This window comes from Aotus nancymaae, unplaced genomic scaffold, assembly GCF_030222135.1.
Source record: "Aotus nancymaae isolate 86718 unplaced genomic scaffold, 86718_ANA_hifiasm-v0.15.2.pri h1tg000019l, whole genome shotgun sequence".
In the NCBI taxonomy this organism is placed as follows: domain Eukaryota; kingdom Metazoa; phylum Chordata; class Mammalia; order Primates; family Aotidae; genus Aotus; species Aotus nancymaae.
The window spans coordinates 32,420,696-32,433,514 of NW_026988431.1; the positions used below are offsets into that span (position 1 = coordinate 32,420,696).

General features: G+C 38.6%; 1 non-coding gene across 1 annotated transcript; it reads left to right on the top strand.

Annotated features, from left to right (window-relative positions):
• Positions 1-12,432: 12,432 nt before the first annotated feature.
• LOC135275985 (U1 spliceosomal RNA) lies at positions 12,433-12,596 on the top strand. The gene has a single exon (XR_010343561.1). It is a non-coding gene; the product is annotated as a U1 spliceosomal RNA (small nuclear RNA).
• The last annotated feature ends 223 nt before the right edge of the window (positions 12,597-12,819 follow it).

Sequence of the window (12,819 nt, forward strand, 5' to 3'; positions counted from 1 at the left end):
CTTGCATGTGAGATGGGTTTCCTGGATACAGCACACCAATAGTTTTCGGCTTTTTATGCAATTTGCCAGTCTGTGTCTTTTGATTGGGGCATTTAGTCCACTTACATTTAGGGTTAATATTGTTGTTATGTGTGACTTTGATCCTGTCATTTTGATGCTAGCTGACTGTTTTGCCCATTAGTTGAAGCAGTTTTTTCATTGTGTTGATGCTCTTTACCATTTGGTATGTTTTTTGGAGTGGCTGGTACTGGTTGTTCCTTTCCTTGTTTAGTGCTTCTTTCAGGAGCTCTTATAAGGCAGGCCTGGTTGTGATGAAGTCTCTGAGCAATTGCTTGCTTGTAAAAGATTTTATTTCTCCTTCACTTATGAAGCTTAGTTTGGCTGGATATGAAATTCTAGGGTGAAAGTTCTTTAAGGATGTCGAATATTGGCCTCTACTCCCTTCTGGCTTGTAGGGTTTCTGCTGAGAGATCCACTGTGAGTCTGATGGGCTTCCCTTTGTGGGTAACCCAACCTTTCTCTTTGGTTGCCCTTAGCGTTTTCTCCTTCATTTCAACCCTGGTGAATCTGACGATTATGTGCCTTGGGGTTGCTCTTCTTGAGGAATATCTTTGTGATGTTCTCTGTATTTCCTGGAGTTGAATATTGGCCTGCCTTGCTACAGTCTTTACAACTCCCAGACCAGGAGATTCTCACTGATGCTGACAACACCAGTGCTGCAGGTTTCCAGCACAAAACTGGATGGCCATTTAGCTGACACCTGGAATGCCTGTGAAACGTAAGTGCCCATTCCCCTGAAAAAAAGGGTCCTGAAAGCAGGGAGTCAAGTGATCTGGCTCGGTGCATCTCACCGCCACAAAGACCAGCAAGCTGAGACCCACTAGCTTGAGATTTTTGCAGCTGGCACAGCAGTTTGAGCTCAACCTGGGACAATCGAACTTGGTGCGGAGAGGGGTGTCCTCCATTACCAAGGCAGTTCTAACCTTGCCTGCATAAACAAAATTGCAGGGAGGTTTAACCCACGGCAGCTCAGCAAGGCCTCTGCAGGCAGACTGTGAGTAGACTCCTTCCTTGCTGGGCAGGGCATCTCTGAAAAAAGGCAGCAGCCCATCAGGGACTTATAAATAAAGCGTGACATTCCCGGGACAGAGCACCAAGACAAGGGGTGGTTGTGAGTGAGTTCCACTTCAGCAGACTTAAAAGTCCCTGCCCAGCAGCTCTGAAAGGAGCAACAGAGCCCCAGCACAGCACTTGAGCTCTGATAAGGGATAGACTGCCTCCTCAAGTGGCTCCCTGACCCCTGTATATCCTAAGAAACCCTTCATACAGGAGAGCTCTGGCTGACATCTGGTGGGTACCCTTCTGGGATGAAGTTACCAGAGGAAGGAACAGGCAACAATCCTTGCTGTTCTGCAGCCCCCACAGATAATTCCCTGGCAAGCAGGGTCTGGAGTGGATCTCCAGCAGTCATGCAACAGAGCAGCCTGTTTGTTAGAAAGAAAACTAAAAAACAGAAAGAAATAGCTTCAACATTAACTGAAAGGATATGCACTCAGAGACCCCATCTGAAAGTCACCAACTTCAAAGACCAAAGGTAGATAAATCCATGAAGATGGGAAGAAACCAGTGCAAAAAGGCTGATATCGCCAAAAATCAGAACTCCTCTTCTCCAAGGGATCACAACTCCTCACCAGCAAGGGAACAAAACTGGATGGAGAATGAGTTTGATGAATGGACAGAAGCAGGCTTCAGAAGGTGGGTAATGATAACAAACTTCTCTGAGCTATAGAAGCATGTTCTAACCCAATGCAAAGAAACTAAGAACCTTGAAAAAAGGTCTGACAAAATGCTAATGAGAATAAACAGCTTAGAGAGGAATATATAAGTGAATTGACAGAGCTGAAAAATACAACATGAGAACTTCACAAAGCATACACAAGTTTCAATAGACAAATCGATCAAGTGGAAGAAAGTATATTAGAGATTGAAGATCAACCCAATGAAATAAAACAAGAAGGCAAGATTAGAGAAAAAAGAGTGAAAAGAAATGAACAAAGCCTCCAAGAAATATGGGTTTATGTGAAAAGACCAAATCTACTTTTGCTTGGAGTACCTGAATGTGATGGGGAGAATGAAACCAAATTGGAACATACTCTTCAGGATATTATCCGGGAGAACTTCCCCAACCTAGCAAGGCAGGCCAACATTCAATTTCAGGAAATATAGAGACCACCACAAAGATATTCCTCAAGAAGAGCAACCCCAAGACACATAATCATCAGATTCACCAGGGTTGAAATGAAGGAAAAAATGCGAAGGACAGCCAGAGAGAAAGGTTGGGTTAATCACAAAGGGAAGTTCATCAGACTCACAGCAGATCTTTCAGTGGAAACCCACTCAAAACTGCACAACTACATGGAAACTGAACAACCTGCTCCTGAATGAGGACTCAATAAATAATGAAATGAAGGCAGAAATAAAGATGTTCTTTGAAACCAATGAGAATGAAGACACAACATACCAGAATCTCTGGGACACATTTAAAGCAGTGTCTAGAGGAAAATTTATAGCAATAAATGCCCACATGAAAAGTGAGGAAAGATCTAAAATCAACACCCTAGCATCACAAAGAAATAGAGGAGCAAGATCAAACAAATTCAAAAGCTAGCAGAAGACAAAAAATAACTAAGATCAGAGCAGAACTGAAGGAGATAAACACACAAGAACCCTTCAAAAAAATCAATGAATCCAGGAGCTGGATTTTTTAAAAGATCAACAAAATAGGCTGCTAGCCAGACTAATGAAAAAGAAAAGAGAGAATAATCAAATAGATACAATACAAAATGATAAAGGGGATATCACCACTCATTCCACAGAAATAATACATACTACCATCAGATTACTACAAACACCTCTATGCACATAAACCAGTATATCTAAAAGAAATGGATAAATTCCTGGACATTTACACCCTCCCAAGACTAAACCAGGAAGAAGTTGAATCCCTGAATAGACTAATATCAAGGTCTGAAGTTGAGGCAGCAGTTAATAGTTTACCAACCAAAAAAAGTCCAGGACCAGATGTGTTCACAGCCGAATTCTACCAGACATAAAAAAAGGAGCTAGTACCATTCCTTCTGAACCTATTCCAAACAATACAGAAAGAGGGAATCCTCCCTAACTTATTTTATGAGACCAACATCATCTTGATACCAAAACCTGGTAGAGACACAACTAAGAAAATTTCAGGCCAATATCTATGATGAAATTGATGCAAAAATCTTCAATAAAATACTGGCAAACTGAATCCAACAACACATCAAAAAGCTTATCCATCACGATCAAGTAGGCTTCATCCCAGGGATGCAAGGCTAATTCAACATACACAAATCTATAAATGTAATCCATCACATAAATAGAACCAAAGACAAAAACCTCATGATTATATCAATAGATGCAGAGAAGGCCTTTGACAAAATTCAACAGCCTTTTATGCTAAAAACTTGATAAACTAGGTATCCATGAAATGTATCTCAGACTAATAAAAGCTATTTATGACAAACCCACAGCCAATATCATACTGAATGGGCAAAAACTGGAAGCAGTCCCTTTGAAAACTGGCACAAGACAAGGGTGCCCTCTCTCACCCTTCCTATTCAACACAGTATTTGAAGTTCTAGCCAGAGCAATTAGACAAGAAAGGGAAATAAAGAGTATTCAATTAGGAAAAGAGGAAGTCAAATTGTCTCTACTGGCAGACCACATGATGGTATATTTAGAAGACCCCATCATCTCAGCCCAAAATCTCCTTAAGCTGATAAGCAACTTCAGCAAAGTCTCAGGATACAAAATCAATGTGCAACAATCAAGCATTCCTATACACCAATAACAAACAGAGAGCCAAATCATGAGTGAACTCCCATTCACAATTGCTACAAAGAGAATAAAATACCTAGTAATACAACAAACAAAGGATGTAAAGGACCTCTTCAAGGAGAACTACAAACCACTGCTCAAGGAAATAAGAGAGGACACAAACAGATGAAATAACATTCCATGCTTATGGTTAGGAAGAATCAGTATCATGAAAATGGCCATACTGTCCAAAGTAATTTATAGATTCAATACTATTCCCATCAAGTTACCATTGACTTTCTTCACAGAACTGGAAAAAAACCACCTTAAACTTCATATGGAACTGAAAAAGAGCCCATATAGCCAAGACAATCAAAAGCAAAAAAACAAAAAACCCAAACAAACAAACCAACAAAAAACCAAAGCTGGAGGCATCATGCTACCTGACTTCAAACTAACTACAAGGCTACAGTAAGCAAAACAGCACAGTAGTGGTGCCAAAACAGAGGCATAGAACAATGGAACAGAACAGAGGCCTCGGAAGTAACACCACACATCTACAATCATCTGATCTTTGACAAACCTGACAAAAACAAGCAATGGGGAAAGGATACTCTGTTTAATAAAGGGTGTTGGGAAAACTGATTAGCCAAATGCAGAAAGCTGAAACTGGACCCCTTCCTTACAACTTATACTAAAATTAACTCCAGATGGATTAAAAATTTAAACGTAAGACCTAACATCATAAAAACCCTAGAAGAAAACCTAGGTAATACCATTCAGGACATAGGCATAGGCAAGGACTTCATGACTAAAACACCAAAAGCATTGGCAAAAAAAGCCAAAATAGACAAATGGGATCTAATTAAGAGCTTCTGCACAACAAAAGAAATGATCATTAGAGTGAACCAGCAACCAACAGAATGGGAAAAATTTTGCAATCTACCCATCTGACAAAGGGCTAATATCCAGAATCTACAAATAACTTAAACAAATTTATAAGAAAAAAACAACCCCATCAAAAAGTGGGCAAAGGATATGAACATATACCTTTCAAAGGAAGACATCTATGCAGCCAACAAACATAGAAAAACATGCTCATCAAGTTCGTATCCTTTGTAGGGACAGTGGATGAATCTGGAAACCATCATTCTCAGCAAACTGACACAAGAATAGAAACTCAAACACTGCATGTTCTCATTCATAGGTGGGTGTTGAAAAATGAGAACACATGGATACAGGGAAGGGAGTAGCACACACTGGGGTCTGTTGTGGAGGGCTAGGGGTGGGACAGTGGGATTGGGGAGGTTGGGGAGGGATAACATGGGGAGAAATGGCAGATATAGGTGACAGGGGGATAGAGGCAGCAAACCACCTTGCCATGTAAATACCTATGCAACAACCCTACATGATCTGCACATGTACCCCAGAACCCAAAGTACAATAAAAAAAATTCCTATCATCACTGATCACTAGAGAAATGCAAATCAAAACCACATTGAGAGACCATCTCATGCCAGTTAGAATGGCAATTATTAAAAAATCTGGAGACTACAGATGCTGGAGAGGATGTGGAGAAATAGAACACTTTTACACTGTTGGTGGGAGTGTAAATTAGTTCAACCATTGTGGAAGACAGTGTGGCGATTCCTCAAGGATCTAGAACTAGAAATGGCATTTGACCCAGGAATCCCATTATGGGGTATATACCCAAAGGATTATAAATCATTCTATTATAAAGCCACATGCACACGTATGTTCACTGTAGCACTGTTCACAATAGCAAAGACTTGGAACTAACCCAAATGCCAGTCAATGATAGACTGGATAAAAAAAATGTGTCACCTATACACCATGGAATACTATGCAGCCATAAAAAACGATGAGTTCATGTCCTTTGCAGGGATATGGATGAATCTGGAAACCATCATTCTCAGCAAACTGACACAAGAACAGAAAACCAAACATCAAATGTTCTCACTTATAAGTGGGTGTTGAACAATAAGAACACATGGACACAGGGAGGGGAACATTATGCACCAGGGCCTATTGCAGGGTGGAAGAGCTAGGGGAGAGATAGCAGGGGCTCAGGGTATTAGGGAGGGATAACATTAGGAGAAATACATAATGTAGATGATGAGGGGATAGACGCAGCAAACCACCATGGCATGTGTATACCTATGTAACAATCCTGCACAATCTCCACATGTACCCCAGAACTTAAAGTATAATAATAAAATAAATTACTAAGCAAAAAAAAAAAAAAAAAACAGAGAAAACTATGCAAATACATGGAAATTAAGCATGCACCTGAATATCAGATCAATAAAGAAATTAAAATCAAATTTAAAAAATTTTCTGAAACAAAATGAAAAAATGACATATCAACTCTTACAAGACACAGTAAAAGTGGTGCTAAGAGGAAAGATTATAGCAATAAATGCCTACATAAAACAAAAAACCAGAAAGATTTCAAGTAAACAATCTAATGATGTACCTCAAAAAGAACTTGAAAAGCAAGAACAAATTTTTGAATTAACAGAAGAAAAGAAATAATATCAGACCAGAAGTAAACTAAAATAAAGACTAAAAAAATACAAAATATCAACAAAACAAAAAGTTGGTTCTTCCAAAAAAAAAAAAAAAAAAAAAAAAAGCTGATATGGTTTGGCTGTGCCCCCACCCAAATCTCGACTTGAATTGTATCTCCCAGGAGTCCCATGTGCTGTGGAAGAGACACAGTGGGAGGTAATTGAATCACAGGGGCCAGTCGTCCCCTGGTGATAGTGAATAAATGTCATGAAATCTGATGGGTTTATCAGGGATTTCTGCTTTTGCTTCTTCCTCATTTTTCTCTTGCCGCTGCTGTGTAAGAAGTGCCTTTCATCTCCCGCCATGATTCTGTGACCTCCCCAGCCATATGGAACTGTAAGTCCAATTAAACCTCCTTTTCTTCACAGTCTTGGGTATGTCTTTATCAGCAGCATGAAAACAAACTAATACAAAAGCCAAAATGATAAACTGCTTACTAGAATAACCAAGAAGAGAAGAGAGATGATTCAAATAAAATTAGAAATTAAAAAGGAAGCAAAACTGATATGATAGAAATACAAAAGGTGAATAACTATATACTAACAAACTGGAAAATCTAGGGGAAATGTATAAATTCATGTACACATAAAATCTATCAAGATTGAATCAGGAAGAAATAGAAAACCTGAACAGACCAATAATGAGCAGTGACTTTAAATCAGTAATAAAAAAATTCCCCCAAAGAAAAGTCCAGACTGGATATTTTACTGCAGAATTCTACCAAATATATAAGGAAGAACCAAAGTCAATCCTACTCAAATGACTGCAAAATATTGAAGAGGAGAGAATTCTCCTTGACTCATTCTATGAGCCAGCATTAGCCTGATACCAAAACCAGAAAAAGATACAGCAAAAAACTACAGGCCAATATCCCTCATGGATGTAGATACAAAAATCCGCAACAGAATACTAGCAAACTGAATGCAACAGCACATAAAAAAGATGATACACATGATCAAGTGGGATTTATCCCAAGGATATAAGAATTGTCCAACATATACAGATCAATAAAAGTGATACATCACATCAACAGAATAAAGGACAAAAACCATATAATCAACTCAATAGATGCAGAAAAAGCATTTGTTAAAAGTCCATATCCATTCATGATAAAAAGTCTCAACACACTAGGCATAGAAGGACCATACCTTAAAGTAATAAAGGCTATATATGGCAAACCACAGGTAACATTATCCTAAATGGGAAAAAGTTGAAAGCTTTTCCTCCAGTAACTAGAAAAAGACAAGGATGCCCACTTTCACCACTCCTATTCAATGTGCTACTGGATGTCCGAGCCAAAGCAATTAGGCAATATTTATAGCACTTAATGCCTACAAAAGAAAACAAAAGATGTGTCCAATTAATAACTTCATCTTCCACCTTAAGAAACTAGTAAATGGGCCGGGCTTGGTGGCTCACGCCTGTAATCCCAGCACTTTGGGAGGCCGAGACGGGTGGATCACGAGGTCAAGAGATCAGGACCATTCTGGCCAACATGGTGAAACCCCGTCCCTACTAAAAATACAAAAAATAGCTGGGCATGGTGGCACATGCCTGTGGTCCCAGCTACTCGGGAGGCTGAGGTGGAAGAATCGCTTGAATCCAGGAGGCAGAGGTTGCAGTGAGCCAAGATTGTGCCATTGCACTCCAGCCTAGAGATAGAGCAAGACTCTGTCTCAAAAAAAAAAGACAAAAAAAAAAAAAAGAAAAAAAGAAACTAGTAAATGAAGAGCAAAGTGAACTCAAAGTAGGCAGAAGAAAGATCTCAAATCAATGACTATCCTTTTTCCTTAAAATGCTAGAAAAATAAGCAAAAATTAAACTCAAAGTAAGTAAAAGAAGTAAAATAATAAAGATCAGATTAGAAATCAAATGAAATAGAAGAGAAAAAAACAGAAAATCAACAAAATCAAAATCTGATTCTTTTGAGATCAATAAAATTGATAAATAGCTATCCAGACTTGTCTCTGATAAAATAGACTTTAAACCAACAAATAACAAAAGAGACAGAGAAGGACATTACATAATGGTAAAAGGATCAATGCAACAAGAAGAGCTAACTATCCTAAATATATATGCACCCAATACAAGATCACCCAGTTACATAAAGCAAGTTCTTAATGACTTACAAAGAGACTTAGACTCCCACACAATAATAGTGGGATACTTTAACACCCCACTGTCAATATTAGACAGGTCAACGAGACAGAAAGTTAACAAAGATATCCGGAACTTGAACTCAGATCTGGACCAAGTGGACCTAATAGACATTTACAGAACTCTACACTCTAAATCCACAGAATATACATTCTTCTCAGCACCACATCAAACCTACTCTAAAATTGACCACATAATTGGAAGTAAATCACTCCTCAGCAAATGAAAAAAGAATGGAAATCATAACAGTCTCTCAGACAACAGTGCAATCAAGTTAGAACCCAGAATTCAAAAACTAACTCAAAACCACACAGCTTCACGGAAACTGAACAACTGGCTCTTGATTGTTGACTGGATAAACAATGAAATGAAGGTAGAAATAAAGATGTTCTTTGAAACCTATAAGAACGAAGACACAACATACCAGAATCTCTGGGACACATTTAAAGCAGTGTCTAGAGGAAAATATACAGCAATAAATGCCCACATGAGAAGCAAGGAAAGATCTAAAATTGACACCCTATCGTCAAAATTGAAAGAGCTGGAGGAACAAGTTCCAAAAAAATTCAAAACCTAGCGGAAGACAAGAAATAACTAAGATCAGAGCAGAACTGAAAGAGATAGAGACACAAAAAACCCTTCAAAAAATCAATAAATCCAGGATCTGGTTTATCGAAAAGATCAACAAAATAGACCACTGGCCAGATTAACAAAAAAGAAAAGAGAGAATAATCAAATAGATGCAATAAAAAAAACGATAAAGGGGATATCACCACAGATTCCACAAAAATACAAACCATCATTAGAAATTATTACAAACAACTCTATGCACATAAACTAGTTAACCTGGAAGAAATGGATAAATTCCTGAACACTTGCATCCTCCCAAGCATAAACCAGGAAGAAGTCGAAACCCTGAATAGACCAATAACAAGAGCTGAAGTTGAGGCAGCAATTAAGAGCCTACTACCCAAAAAAAGCCCAGGTCCAGATGGGTTCAAAGCCCAATTCTACCAGACATACAAAGAGGAACTGGTACCATTCCTTCTGAAACTATTCCAAACAATCCAAAAAGAGGGAATCCTTCCCAAGTCATTTTATGAGACCAACATCATCCTGATACCAAAACCCGGCAGAGACTCAACAAGAAAAGAAAACTTCAGGCCAATATCCATGATGAACATAGATGCAAAAATCTTCAATAAAATATTGGCAAACCGATTGCAACAGCACATCAAAAAGCTTATCCACCATGATCAAGTAGGATTCATCCTGGGGATGCAAGGCTGCTTCAACATATGCAAGTCTATAAACGTAATTCACCACATAAACAGAACCAAAGACAAAAACCACGATTATCTCAATAGATCCAGAGAACACCTTTGACAAAATTCAACAGCCCTTTATACTAAAAACCCTCAATAAACTAGGCATTGATGGAATGTATCTCAAAATAATAAAAGCCATTTATGGCAAACCAATAGACAATATCATACTGAATGGGCAAAAACTGGAAGCATTCCCTTTGAAATCTGGCACTAGACAAGGATGCCCTCTCTCACCACTCCTATTCAGTATAGTACTGGAAGTTCTAGCCAGAGCAATCAGGCAAGAAAAAGAAATAAAGGGTATTCAATTGGGAAAGGTGGAAGTCAAATTGTCTTTTTGCAGACCACATGATTGTATATTTAGAAGACCCCATTGTCTCAGCCCAAAATCTTCTGAAACTGATAAGCAACTTCAGCAAAGTCTCAGGACACAACATCAATGTGCAAAAATCACAAGCATTCCTATACACCAATAACAGACTTAAAGAGAGCCAAATCAAGAACGAACTGCCATTCACAATTGCTACAAAGAGAATAAAATACCTAGGAATACAACTAACAAAGAATGTAAAGTACCTCTTCAAGGAGAACTACAAACCACTGCTCAACGAAATGAGAGAAGACACAAACAGATGGAGAAACATTCCATGCTCATGGTTAGGAAGAATCAATATCGTGAAAATGGCCATACTGCCCAAAGTAATTTACAGGTTCAACGCTATCCCCATCAAGCTACCAATAACCTTCTTCACAGAAATGGAAAAAACCACCTTAAATTTCATATGGAACCAAAAGAGAGCCTGCATAACCAAGTCAATTCTAAGCAAAAAGAACAAAGCTGGAGGCATCACAATACTGGACTTCAAACTATACTACAAGGCTACAGTAATCAAAACAGCATGGTACTGGTACGAAAACAGAGATATAGACCAATGGAACAGAACAGAGGCCTCGGAGGTAACAGCACACATCTACAATCATCTGATCTTTGACAAACCTGACAAAAACAAGCAATGGGGAAAGGATTCCCTTTTTAATAAATGCTGCTGGGAAAACTGGCTAGCCACGTGCAGAAAGCAGAAACTGGACTCCTTCCTGACACCTTACACTAAAATTAACTCCAAATGGATTAAAGACTTAAACATAAGACCTAACACCATAAAAACTCTAGAAGAAAATCTAGGCAAAACCATTCAGGACATAGGCAGAGGCAATGACTTCATGACCAGAACACCAAAAGCATTGGCAACAAAAGCCAAAATAGACAAATGGGACATAATCAAACTCCACAGCTTCTGCACAGCCAAAGAAACAGTCATCAACAGAATGGGAAAAAATTCTTGCAATCTACCCATCTGACAAAGGGCAATTATCCAGAATCTACAAAGAACTAAAACAGATTTACAGGAAAAAAACAAGCCCATTCAAAAGTGGGGGAAGGATATGAACAGACACTTTACAAAAGAAAACATATATGAGGCCAACAAACATGAAAAAATGCTCATGATCACTGGTCATTAGAGATATGCAAATCAAAACTACATTGAGATACCATCTCACGCCAGTTAGAATGGCAATCATTAAAAAATCTGGAGCCAACAGATGCTGGAGAGGATGTGGAGAAATAGGAACACTTTTACACTGTTGGTGGGAGTGTAAATTAGTTCAACCATTGTGGAAGACAGTGTGGTGATTCCTCAAGGACCGAGAAATAGAAATTCCATTTGACTCAGCAATCCTATTACTGGGTATATATCCAAAGGATTATAAATCGTTCTACTATAAGGACACATGCACACGAATGTTCATTGCAGCACTGTTTACAATAGCAAAGACTTGGAACCAACCCAAATGCCCATCAATGATAGACTGCACAGGGAAAATGTGGCACATATACACCATGGAATACTATGCAGCCATAAAAAATGAGTTCATGTCCTTTGTAGGGACGTAACCATCATTCTCAGCAAACTAACACGAGAACAGAAAATCAAACACCGCATATTCTCACTCATAGGTGGGTGTTGAACAATGAGAACACAACACATGGACAGAGGGAGGGGAGCATCACACACTGGGGTCTGTCAGGGGGAAATAGGGGAGGGACAGCAGGGGGTGGGGAGTTGGGGAGAGATAGCATGGGGAGAAATGCCAGATATAGGTGATGCGGAGGAAGGCAGCAAATCACACTGCCATGTGTGTACCTATGCAACAATCTTGCATGTCCTTCACATGTACTGCAAAACCTAAAATGCAATAAAAAAAAAAAGAGTACAATGGAAAAAAAATAGCTATGGAGACTTATCAAGAGGAAAAGAGAAACAAATTTTAAAATACTAGGAATGATAGAGAAAATATTATTACAGATTCTATGAATATTAAAAAGGATAATAAAGGAATATTGTGAAAAACTTTGCCAATAAATCCAACAATTTAGGTGAAGTGGAAAAATTCTTTGAAACATGTAAACTGCCAAAGTTCAATCAAGAAAAAATAAAGAACACTTACCTGCCAGGGGAGATACCATGATCACAAAGGTGGTTTTCCCTGGGCGAGGCTTATCCATTGCACTCTGGATGTGCTGACCCCTGCGATTTCCCCAAATGTGGGAAACTCGACTGCATAATTTGTGGTAGTGGGGGACTGCATTCGCGCTTTCCCCTGGTTATTAATTTTTTTTAATTAAAAAAAAAGAAAGAGAACATAAATAAGTATATCTATTGACTAAACTGAATTTATAGTTTAAAATTCTCCTAAAAGAAAACTTCAGACTCAGGTAATTATACCGTATACCAAACATATAATACCTATTCTCCATAAACCTTTCCAGAAAACCGCAAAGAGGAAAATACTTTCCAACTCATTTTATAAGACCAGCCTTATTCTG